This window comes from Rattus norvegicus, chromosome X (genome assembly GCF_021556685.1).
Source record: "Rattus norvegicus strain SHRSP/BbbUtx chromosome X, alternate assembly SHRSP_T2T, whole genome shotgun sequence".
Taxonomy (NCBI): Eukaryota; Metazoa; Chordata; class Mammalia; order Rodentia; family Muridae; genus Rattus; species Rattus norvegicus.
This window is the reverse complement of record NC_141554.1, coordinates 83417027-83428032: the sequence shown is the minus strand read 5'-3', so window position 1 is coordinate 83428032 and position 11006 is coordinate 83417027. Positions and strand designations below refer to the sequence as shown.

General features: G+C 38.3%; 2 pseudogenes; both read right to left on the bottom strand.

Moving 5' to 3' along the window:
• Positions 1-2577: 2577 nt before the first annotated feature.
• LOC147998282 (kinesin-like protein KIF18B pseudogene) lies at positions 2578-3475 on the bottom strand (annotated as a pseudogene).
• A 201-nt stretch (positions 3476-3676) lies between these two features.
• On the bottom strand, positions 3677-4890 carry Kif18b-ps1 (kinesin family member 18B, pseudogene 1; annotated as a pseudogene).
• Positions 4891-11006: the final 6116 nt, after the last annotated feature.

Here is an 11006-nt window from a genome sequence, read left to right as displayed (position 1 = left end):
GGTAGCCAACTGAATAATTTCACATTAATCAAACACCATAGTGAATAAGCCTATTGTTAAATTGACAGCTACCATAATTGGCAATATTTTGTAGAGAAATATCAGAATTTCCTTGTAATATCTCTCCAGTGCCATATAATTTAGTAATTTCCCAATGTTCCTGCCTTAAATTTGTGCACCTAACTTAAAGTTCGAGAAAACACCATGATGAGAATTTTAGTCTTTTAACAACTGTCCTAAATACTTAAACTGAGACTTCTTGACCTTCAGGAAGAGATGTAAGATAAAAAGTGAGGAAGTTACCAACTTAGTCACTTGTTGCAGTGTATAATGTATCATTTCTAAATATGTGCTATTAAAATCTCAAAAGCCTCTTGACCACAGTGACCCTTTTAAATATGCTCTGTTTTACAAAGTACAGGTATTATATTTAACAATAATCCTTTACTTGACAATGTAATATTTGTTATGTATTGAGAAATGATTATTATAACTGTTCTATATAAAGCCTGTTTTTCTTCAGTGCAGACCTATAGAGAAGCTATAAAATAAAATTCCTTTTTCAGTAACTGAGTATCATTTTATGATTAACTCAATTTCTTTCCCTATGAAGTATTTCTGAACTATATTACACTCAGAAGTGATTTTCTCGTTGCTATGATGTCAACACATTTACTATTTACTTTTCATACATTCATTCTCTTAGAAATCTATGTCAGAAAATATATGAAATCTTATTCTATGATAACTCTGTGGTATCACTTTTACTAGAGGAAAAGCCTATAGAACTGTCATTAATAGCCAGTGCTTGCCCTCATGATACAGGGCTTTATTCAGCTCCATTATGTCTTCTTATAATAGAAACACAGGTTTTCATCCTGATCCCCAAATAAATTATGTGTTCTGATCAGTCAGTTTTATCTATACTAAACAAACATGTTACAATTCCTTATGCAGGGTGGTTTGAATGTGAAATATCTATCAGTGGCTCATTTATCTAAACAATTGGTATCCAGATGATGGCTCTATTTTGTGAGGTTGTGGAGGCTTTAAGAGGCAGAAACTCACTGGCAGAAGTGGTTCACTAGTGGCAGGCCTTGAAGTTTTACAGCTCAGCCCCACTTCCTACACACTGTCAGCTTCTTGGCTGTATATACAATGGGACTACACATCTCACACTATTGCACTATATTTCCCTGCTGTTACAGACAGTATCTCTTCTTAAACTGTGAGTTGCAATAAACTCTTCCTTCCTTACATACTTTTTATCAGGAATCTTGTTGCGGTCAAAAGAAAAGTACTTAATACAGATACTTTCTGCACACATATTTGCCCCTTAACTACCTTCTTTACTCTTTGAAATACCCATAAAAGGTAACTTAATATTTTTCCCTCTGTGATTGTTCTTGCTCCATGAATCATTACCTTACTATTGCAATGAGGATTAATTTCTCCCTTGCCAAATTCTACTATACCTTCTACTTGGTTTTGATCTATTTACTCACTAAGAAAACAATAAGCACATGTGTATCTGGTGGTAGACAGGGTACCAAGAAGCAAGAGAAGAGACAGAGCTTTCACATTGTTCTTCTTTAAGTTCTTCTTTAAACTTCACAAGTCTGGTCCTATATATCACTTATAATTTTATTTTTCTTTCACCAGGGATGGAGATGATTTATTATTGCAACAGAAACATCTGTAGATCTCTAGGCACACACCTGTACATAGGTGAATATGGAGAAGCCTACCGATATAACCAGCTAGCATTTAAACCTAAGGCTTCACCTATCCTCTCTCTCCTTACATGTGGGATGTATGTCATGTTTATTGAGTGAAAGTAACAGAGCTTGTGTCCTTTACACACCAAAGTCCTGTCATGAACCTCTCATCAAGGGGTAAGGCATTTCTACCTCAGGCGGTAGGCACAGGGCTGACAATACACCTTTCAAGCACCGGGAGAACTAAGCTGACACTTATTAGCAACTCCTCTTGTCCTCATCCACCTTCACTGTGCAGAGGCCATCACTATACAGACATGTCAGACATGAAGTTTAGAGATAAGGAACAGAGCCCAAGAGCTTCCTGCTCTTTTAGAAGGCTTTGGGAATGAGAAAACCTGACAGGGTTCTTTAATATAGCTACATGTTTAACACTTACAAAGGAATGTGTATATACTAAGAAGCTGAGTGTGATAGAGATTAATAAAGAAGGCAAATAAATAAATGAGTGTTTGGGGAGAGGCATTAAAAGAAGAAAGGCATGGTGGTGTTAATAGCACCAAAGTGAGGAAGGCAGGTCAGAGATTCTTGGCATTGGTAGCTCCAAGGACAACAGAAGGCTGACAGCCTAGAGATATTGGTGGATCAGAACAAGCATGGACTCCAGGAGTCCTTCTTGGTCAGGACACTCAGTTAACTCACTGTCACCCCAATCAGTCCCTTATGAGTCTTCTCATCACCAAGGCAATAGGGGGCTCAAGGGTGGTTGGTTATGGAACTATAAAGACTCTGGCTGGCTTTTCATGGTGCTACTGGGGCGGTGAGCAATGCAGCTATGACCTCAGGGGACTGAGGCCTCTCAGAGTCTCTTCTTGTCTGCGGTAGTTGTAGGAAGAGAAGGCTCGGGTCCCTCTCTGGTGAATATGACGACAGGTGCACTAGGGACAAAGACCTGGTCTATGCTGTTCAGCTTGGGAGCTGGGGGAGGCATGGGGGATTTTCTTCTACCCAATAAGTTCATGAAAGCTAGGTATGGAGAGGCACTCCTCAGAGACATTGAAGGTGGTATTGAGGTCATGAGTGGGTGTGCTAGAGGAGTGGAACAATTCTATAAGCCAGAAGGCCCAGGGGTACCTGGCTTTTGAAGACACTAGCTGAGCAGAATCTGGAGGAGGGGAAGGGGTAAGAAGCCTTCTTTCTTTGGGAGTTCTGGCTCAGAGGATGAGCCTTAGCTAGAGAGACCCTCTTCAGTCAGAGGAGGAAGGACTGGTACTGGCAGATTTGGGGCTGATCTGACTCTGTGGGATTCAGTTTCCTTGTCTTCTCAGTGGGCTTTTGGAATGTCTTATCTGAGGTGCAATCGGGTGCAAATGGGATGTGCAGTGTGTATGGGAGACCATTCAGTTGATTTGGCATGGTTATAGGAACAAAGTACCCTGAAGACTTAGGGTACTCTGAACACACCTCCTGAGCTAGAGGGTTCCCCCTGGCTAGACCAGAAGAACTGGGTTCTCAGCCCTGTGATCAGTGCTTTCCTTATTTACTAACTACTACAGAGTCTCAAATATTGAGCTTATGTCAGGAGTCAGGAGGTTGGCCACCTGCAGCAAGAAGTATTGTTGCAGGACCAGGAGCAGCACCAGGAGGGCCAATTGCTTAGAGTGGACCCAGTTTACTTTCTGTGGTGAGTATTGGCTAATGACTGACCTCGTCTGCAAAATTAGATTAGGGGACCCTGGAATATTCAATTCTGGCATCTGGGTCAGAAACTCCTTGTCATAGGGGAACTGTTTGTGCTCTGAAGAATATTTTTCCACAATCCCCTGTCCCTGGGCATCTGTTCCCAGTCTCTCCTCTTGAAGTGTTCCATACTTTGGATGGAATGCCCAGGCTGAAATGGGGAGCTAGTCATTGTAGTATGCTCAACATAGGGGCTGTGGTGAGTACTTTTGCATGAACTAAGCTCCAGCCTCATATATCTGAAGCTTCTCCCTCAGAGCAGCCACCCAAGTCTGGAGCTGCTGGCAGATGGTGACATATTGGCTGTGATAATTTGGGCTGATCATGTTTCTCTTCAGCATGAGTCTGATCTCCTTCACACAGCCTATTTGAGGGTGTTGTAAGTATCCTCATAGGTCAGACTGGAAGGGATGGTGGCAGCAACCATCATACTGCAGCCCCAATGGAGTCCTTGAGCAGGCAGGTCAGTTTGTTATCTCCATAAGGTACATGAGACTTGTGGTCCCTTGCATTGGCCAGGGTATTGAGGATATTGATGAGTGCTAACAGAGAGTTGTTGATGTTGACACCCTCCTGCAGATGCTCTCTTTTGGCGTGGGTGCTAGATGTGAGCCATGAGCCAGTCAGGTCAGTCAGTCTCATCTTGGCTACTCGAAGGGTTTGTGTCAGTCCTGTAACCCGGTCCTGCTCCTTCACAAAGATCTGGAAAACAGCATGAGAAGGGGAAGATGTGGCATTGATATCTGTGGGGTGCTATGTGTAGCTGCAATTGCCTCTGACTAGCATCTTTAGCAGCTGTTCTACTGAGGCTGGCTGGTGGAAAGTCCTGGCACCAAACACCCATATCAGGATCCTCATGAATTGTGTGTGTGTGTGTGTGTGTGTGTGTGTGTGTGTGTGTGTGTGTGTGTGTGAGTTTGGGTGAGGGGGTCCTTTGGGCTGCAGGAAGTCATTGATATGCTCATTATACACTTCCAGGTAACTGATGAGCACCTCAAATTGTTTTTCTCCCTGACTGGCTTTAAAACACCTCTACAGTTCTATGGTGGTCAGGTACATAATGCCAGGCTCTCCCTTCATTCCCTGCATAGTATGTGTTTTCCCAGGCCCAGGAGCACTAGAGACAAATACTGAGAAGTTGTAACTCTGGAAGAAGTTGTCAAGGATGCTATGTGTAGTGCGTTATAACACATCTTGTTGAGTGGCCACCTCACCAAAGACCCAGTCACAGAAAAATGCCTTTCTTGGAGCCATTGTAGGAGCCATTCAATTTTAGACCCAAAAATACCCCATCACACTACTTGGGGTGAAACACCAGTATCTGCTCATCTACCACCTGAATCTCAGGGCCACTGCTAACTCTCAATCTCCTTAAGGGTGGGGAGGGCCTCACCCACAGGACCACATGAAACAGTCTGTCTTCCAAAGCCATCACCATATCAGAAACTTTTGTTGGTTCTTCCTGCTGATGTTCAGGGTCTCTAGTGTCCCTCAGACTCAGGAAAGAGCTCCCTGCCACTCTCTCCCACTGAATCAACCTTCCAGTACAGGCAGATTATAGTTTTAAAAGTGCGCGTACCCTGATTTATTCTCTTTGCATTCCTTTGTTACTGAATGACCAGTGTACACTTCAGTAAAATTTATTGAAATAAAGATCTTTTTCCTTTTCTTTCTTATCAGTCCTATTGAATTTACTCATCATCCACATTCAAAACTATGTAGAAAATGTTCCAATATTTTAAATTTTCCTTTCTCTATGTTTATCTTTTATATTGTGAGAAATTGTAACTACTGTAACAAAATAACTTAGATAACCAATTTGAGGTTATGAAAAGCTTATTTGGGTTCAGAGTTATAGAAGTTTTAGTTCATGGTCAGTTAGCTCTTTTATCTTTGTACCTGTGAAGATGCATCATAGTGGAAAACATGTGCCAATGAACATTACTTAACTTTTGGTGGTAGGGAAGCAAAGCAAGAGTAAGAGTAAGAGTCAAAGCTATCCCTTCCAGTATATCCAATCAATGATATAAATTCATTTTATTAACCTTCATAATTTAACAGTTATTTCTAATCCCAACAATATCATAGGCTAGGGAACAAGTGCTTAATGGTTGGGTTATGAGTGATACCCACTATCCACTCTTTTAGTCAGTGTTCTATTGTTGTAAAGAGGCACCAGGATCATGGCAACTCTTATGAAAGAAAGCATGCAATTGTGGGCTTGCTCACAGTTTCAGAGGCCTAGTCCATTATCATCACGGCAGGATGCATGGCAACAAGCATGGTGCTGAAGCAATACCTAAGAATTATATGTTCTAATCCATAGGCAAAGAATGAGAAACACTAGGCTTTACATGTTTTTTGTAAAAGTCCAAAGCCTACCCCAAGTGACACACTTTCTCCAACAAGCCTATACTTCTTAATCCTTTTAATCCTTTCAAATACTGCCAATTTGTTGTGCTGAAGTATTAAAATATATGAGTCTTTGGGTGTCATTTTTATTCAGAGGATGACATTTTTTTTACTCCCTGGCCCCCACAGGCTGATAGCAATGTTATAGTGCAAAATGCATTTTGTCCAAATTCAAAAGTACCCACTGTTTTTCATAATCTCATCACTGTTGAAATGTTAGAAGGACAAAGTCTCTTCTGAGACTCATGGCAATCTCGTAAATATAAGCCCCTGAAATAAACATAAAAAAATATCATGTACTTCCAACATACAGTGGTACTAAGATATGCATTACCATTCCAAAAGGGAGAAAAGGCAGAAAAATAAGGAAATAATGCCCAAAGTAAGACTGGAAATCAGCAGGGCAACCTCCAAACCCTGCATCCCTGTGTCTGATGTCAGAGGGATCTACAAGTCCTTTCAGTTTTATTGACTATAACATGCTTCTTTCTTTTGGGCTACAACCAGGCTGCAACTTTCCTCAGCAAGTATTCCACTCTCTTGGTATCATAAACTTCTTTCAGTCTCAAAGGCTCTCCAAGTTTCACCTTCAGAGCTTCACACAAAAGGCCTCTCTGGGCCTCTATGCAAACAAACCACTAATACATATCTGACCACGGCAGCTTTTTGTAGTCATGGGGGGGGGGAGATTCCATAATCGTTTTCTTTTATCCTTGACTCTAAAGTTAAAACAATACAACCAATGATGCCAATTTTTGATTCTTGCTGGGAATGGAACATGGCCCCCTCACTCAATTACAACTACATCAAATGTATAGTCTTTGATGGTTTCCTTCGTTGTCTAAGCTTTCTTTAATTCCTTTTCACATGTAGGAAAATTAACTTGTTATGATCTTGCCTTGAAGTCACCATTCTCTTAATCCCATTTAACATCAGGATTTTCCTTAAACTTTGTATCTCCTTGAGCAGTGGACTTTGATGCAATGAAACATTTCCTAGTGCTCCTTTCCTTCTAACAATGTACATTTTGCATTTTCCTTCCTCAGTATGCTCTCCTTTATTATAGGTCTGCATAAGAATGATCACTAATAGCCACAAAACTAGGCTGTCTTGAAATCTCCTCTTCCAATCCATTAATCCAAAAACTCTTCAATTCAGCCTTGGGCATATCTTTTGGACAAGGTCAGAAATACATTTACTTTCTTTGCAAAAAATAACAAGAATGGTTGGTGTGTAAACCACTAACTAATATTCTTCTACTCTGAAATTTCTGGGCTGTCATAATCTATATTTTTCCCAGAACTATTGCCATCCACACTCCTATGCTCATTAATTCGAACTTAAAACACCCAACTGCTTTTTCTAATCAAAAGTCCACATTCTACCAACATGCAGCATAATCAGGGAAGCCACACAAAAATCTATTCCCTGGAGCCAACTTTTGTCTCAGTCACTGTTTTGTTACTATGAAGAGAAACTAGGACAATGACAATTATTGTGAAAAAGGCTTTTAATTGAGGTCATGTGTACAGCATCAGAGGCTTAGTCTATCAAGTTCATGGCAGGGAATATGTCTGTAAGCATGGCACTGAAGCAACAGCTGAGAGTTCTAAAACATGATCCATAGTCAGAGAGAGAGACTCTAGGCTTGGCATGAGGTTTTGAAACTTAAAAGTCCCCCCACTGACACACTTCCTCCAACAAGGCCACACATCCTAATCCTTTTAATCATTCCAAATACTTCCACTCCCTATTGAATAAGCATTCAAATGTATGAGCCTTTTGGGGTCAGTGTTATTTAAATCACCACAATCTACACAATGACATCTAGTTATCTATTTTGTTTATTCTTTCGTATCATTAACTTGTGTTCCAGTGTTAGATTCTATGTCTAGAACTGTCAATCAACACTTCTTTGTTGCACCTTAAACCTTTCTTCTTGCATCTACAAAATAAAGGTGAAGAGCTGGATAATATTATATATGTATGTATATATATATATGTGTATATATATATATATATATATATATATATATATATATATACATAGAGAGAGAGAGAGTGTCTGGACTTTTAATTATGTTAGAATTTTAATTACATAGCTAGGATCTGCACTAATCAGTTTTCCAATCCTAGTTGTACACTGAAATTCATGGAAAAAATTTAAAACCTTTAAAAACATTATTAGAAATAAAGCTTTTATTAGTATTCTCCAATTTATACAATATCTTGGGAGGTGATATTTATTTTTAAGTGTTGTAATAAATAATGGTTTGTTACTTGTCATATATTTATAAGGTATTATATGATACAATATTCAAATTTGAATAATTAGTAAAAAATATTACAAAAATATCTGTGTTATAAAAATACTCAAATTCTTGTATTTAGGCTTTCAAAATGTACTATACATTATTTTTATTTCTAATCACTTTAATATGCAACCTAACCCAAAGTTCATTTACATCATATGTCCCTTTGTAATTTTGTTTATCCTCTCATTTTTATACTCTCCATGTTTCCCTGCCTTTGGTAGTCATAGTCCTTTTGTTATTGTTTTTGTTTGTTTTGTTTTGTCTTATTTCATTTTAATGAGACCACTTTTTGTTTTAGATTTCAAAATAAGTGAGATCATAATGGTTTTGTCTTACAGTGCCATAATTATTGTACTTGTATGATATCATTCATATTTAACTATGATTTATTAATTTAAAATATTCCATTTTTGAGCTACATAGTACTTCACTATATAAATATATAATACTGTTTATATAAGTTCATCAATTTATGTACAGTCTGATTCAATATCTCAGCTACTCTGGACAATGATATAATAACAAATATTCGTGTCCAAGTACTTCTTTGATAAATTGTATTAGTTACTTTCCTTATTATTTAGATAAACATTTGGTTAAAATAATTAAAAAAGGGAACATTTTATTTTGGCTTAAGTTTGAAGATACAGTGCTTAATATTAAAGAATTCATACTGACAGGAGAAGAGGCTGCTCCTTGTATTTAGGCTTTCGAAACATACTATATATTATTGATATTTATATTCATTTTATGATAACATTGCTTCTATAGTCAGGAAGCAGGCAGCAATTAATGCAAAGACTCAATGTGCCTTTTCCTTTTCACTTAGTTTAGGACTCCATCCCACAGAATATTGGCAACCACAGTTAAAATGCCTCTTCCCACTCCAATTAACCTAGTCTCCGCAACCTATCATAAACACCAGCAGAGTCTAACCTCTTCTAGATAATCCCTCATGAACATACTTAGAAGCTTGTCTCATAGGTAATTCTAGATCCTGTCAAAGTGATAAAAATACTGATTTCATTTCTTTGGGATGTGCATTCATTTGAAGAGTGTTGGATAGAATAGTATTCCTACTTTTACTTTCATTAGGATCCTCCAATATAACTTACATTTTCATTAACAGTGACTGAGTGAATATTCCTCTTCTTCTACATACTCATTAAAATTTGTTATCTCCCAATGCTTTGATAATAATCATTCCATATGGGAATGAGAGGATATCAATTTTCAGTTTTGATTTAGATTAACCTGTTGTGCTAAAGAGTTTTTTTTTTTCATGTACCAACTGGACATTTGCAACTGGATTTACTTTAAAAAATTTCTGGGTTTCCTGACACCATATAGTGTGGGCCAACAAGTAGGTATCACAATGATAAGCAAATATGTGGTGAAGAGATAAGAGAGAAGGAGAAGTGGAAGATTTGTGAAATATAAAGAGAGGTGGGTCTAAAAGTATGGGCAATGAGGAACAGCCCGATGCCAACATCACCTGAGGCTATGGAGATGTAGCAGGCCATGCAACTGCCAAGATCCATATTTGGGTCTGTGACTTTACTGAAGTAGGATTCTATGTCAATGTCTTTGGCCCATGATACCCGCAAAGAACATGTGGACATCCCTGGTCTGTGTTGCTGCTTGGAGTTTTGTTAATGTCTGAGGGCTGAGATGAGCTGGCCTCACCCCTCACCAGGACATTGCTAGAGAGCTGGCCCTACCGCTGGCTAGCCAGGCATTGTTGTGGGTACAAGAACACTGTCCTACCCCTTGCTGGCTGTAGTAGGCAGGAAAACTGGCCTCACTCCTCACCTAGGCAAAGTAGGAAAACTGGAGCCTGGTGCCATGGATGGGGAAGAGGTATTGGACTGACCAACTCAACTACTACCAAAGCCCAGATCCAGGTTTTTGAGTTGGTCTACCTTAACATCTATTCCATCTGTGAACTGCTGTAGGACATGAAGGATCTGGTCCTGCAGAACCAAAGATGAGGAACTCCATGACTCAGGGTAACAACAGAATACAGATAAAAGTCCTGGAAATGATTCAGTATTAATGATGTAGTAGAAATTAGGGACCTCAAATCAGACTGATGAATAATTAAAAGGGAAGTTTGAAAGTAAAGCTGTTTGGGCAAAGGTGTATTTTATGTGACACAACATGACACACCTCAGTTTCCACAGCAAGATTTTTAATTTTTTTATTGTTGTTTTCTTTTGAGGGATGGAAGTTGTAAGGGTGAAGGGCAGATAATGAAAGGATAGGAAAAATGAGTATGATTGGGAGCATGATATTAAGGTCCCCAAAAAAATCAATAAAAGTTTTTAAAAAGAAGAAAAGAAAAAGTTTCTGATCAATTTTTGCCTATTTTAAATTTGGTTCTTTGAATTTTAATAATGAGATGCATAAGTCTTTACATATTACATATAATATTACCTTGCCAGGTACAGAGTTTGTATTTTCCCTATTTTGTAGATATGTATTTTTTTAAAAAGTCAGCTGAGGTGAATTAAATATGCAGCCAATGTTGAGAAACATTTTACTGTGGGGCTCTGTTTATGATTTTATAGTTTAAGAAGATTTAAGTTATTGAGAGGACTTTGTCAAATTTATACAGTGATTTTAAGAAGGCAAAAAACCATTTATGTGTAATATTATATATATTTAAAACTCTAAGGGAATTGGTGAAAATCTATTACAGAATAATTTTGAAGGAATATGATTCAACTCTAGCTTAATGTATCTTCAGCTTGAGTTAAAACAGCTGTTTCCTGAATGTACATATTGTATATTTTAACTATGATATTAAACAGAGAGTGAA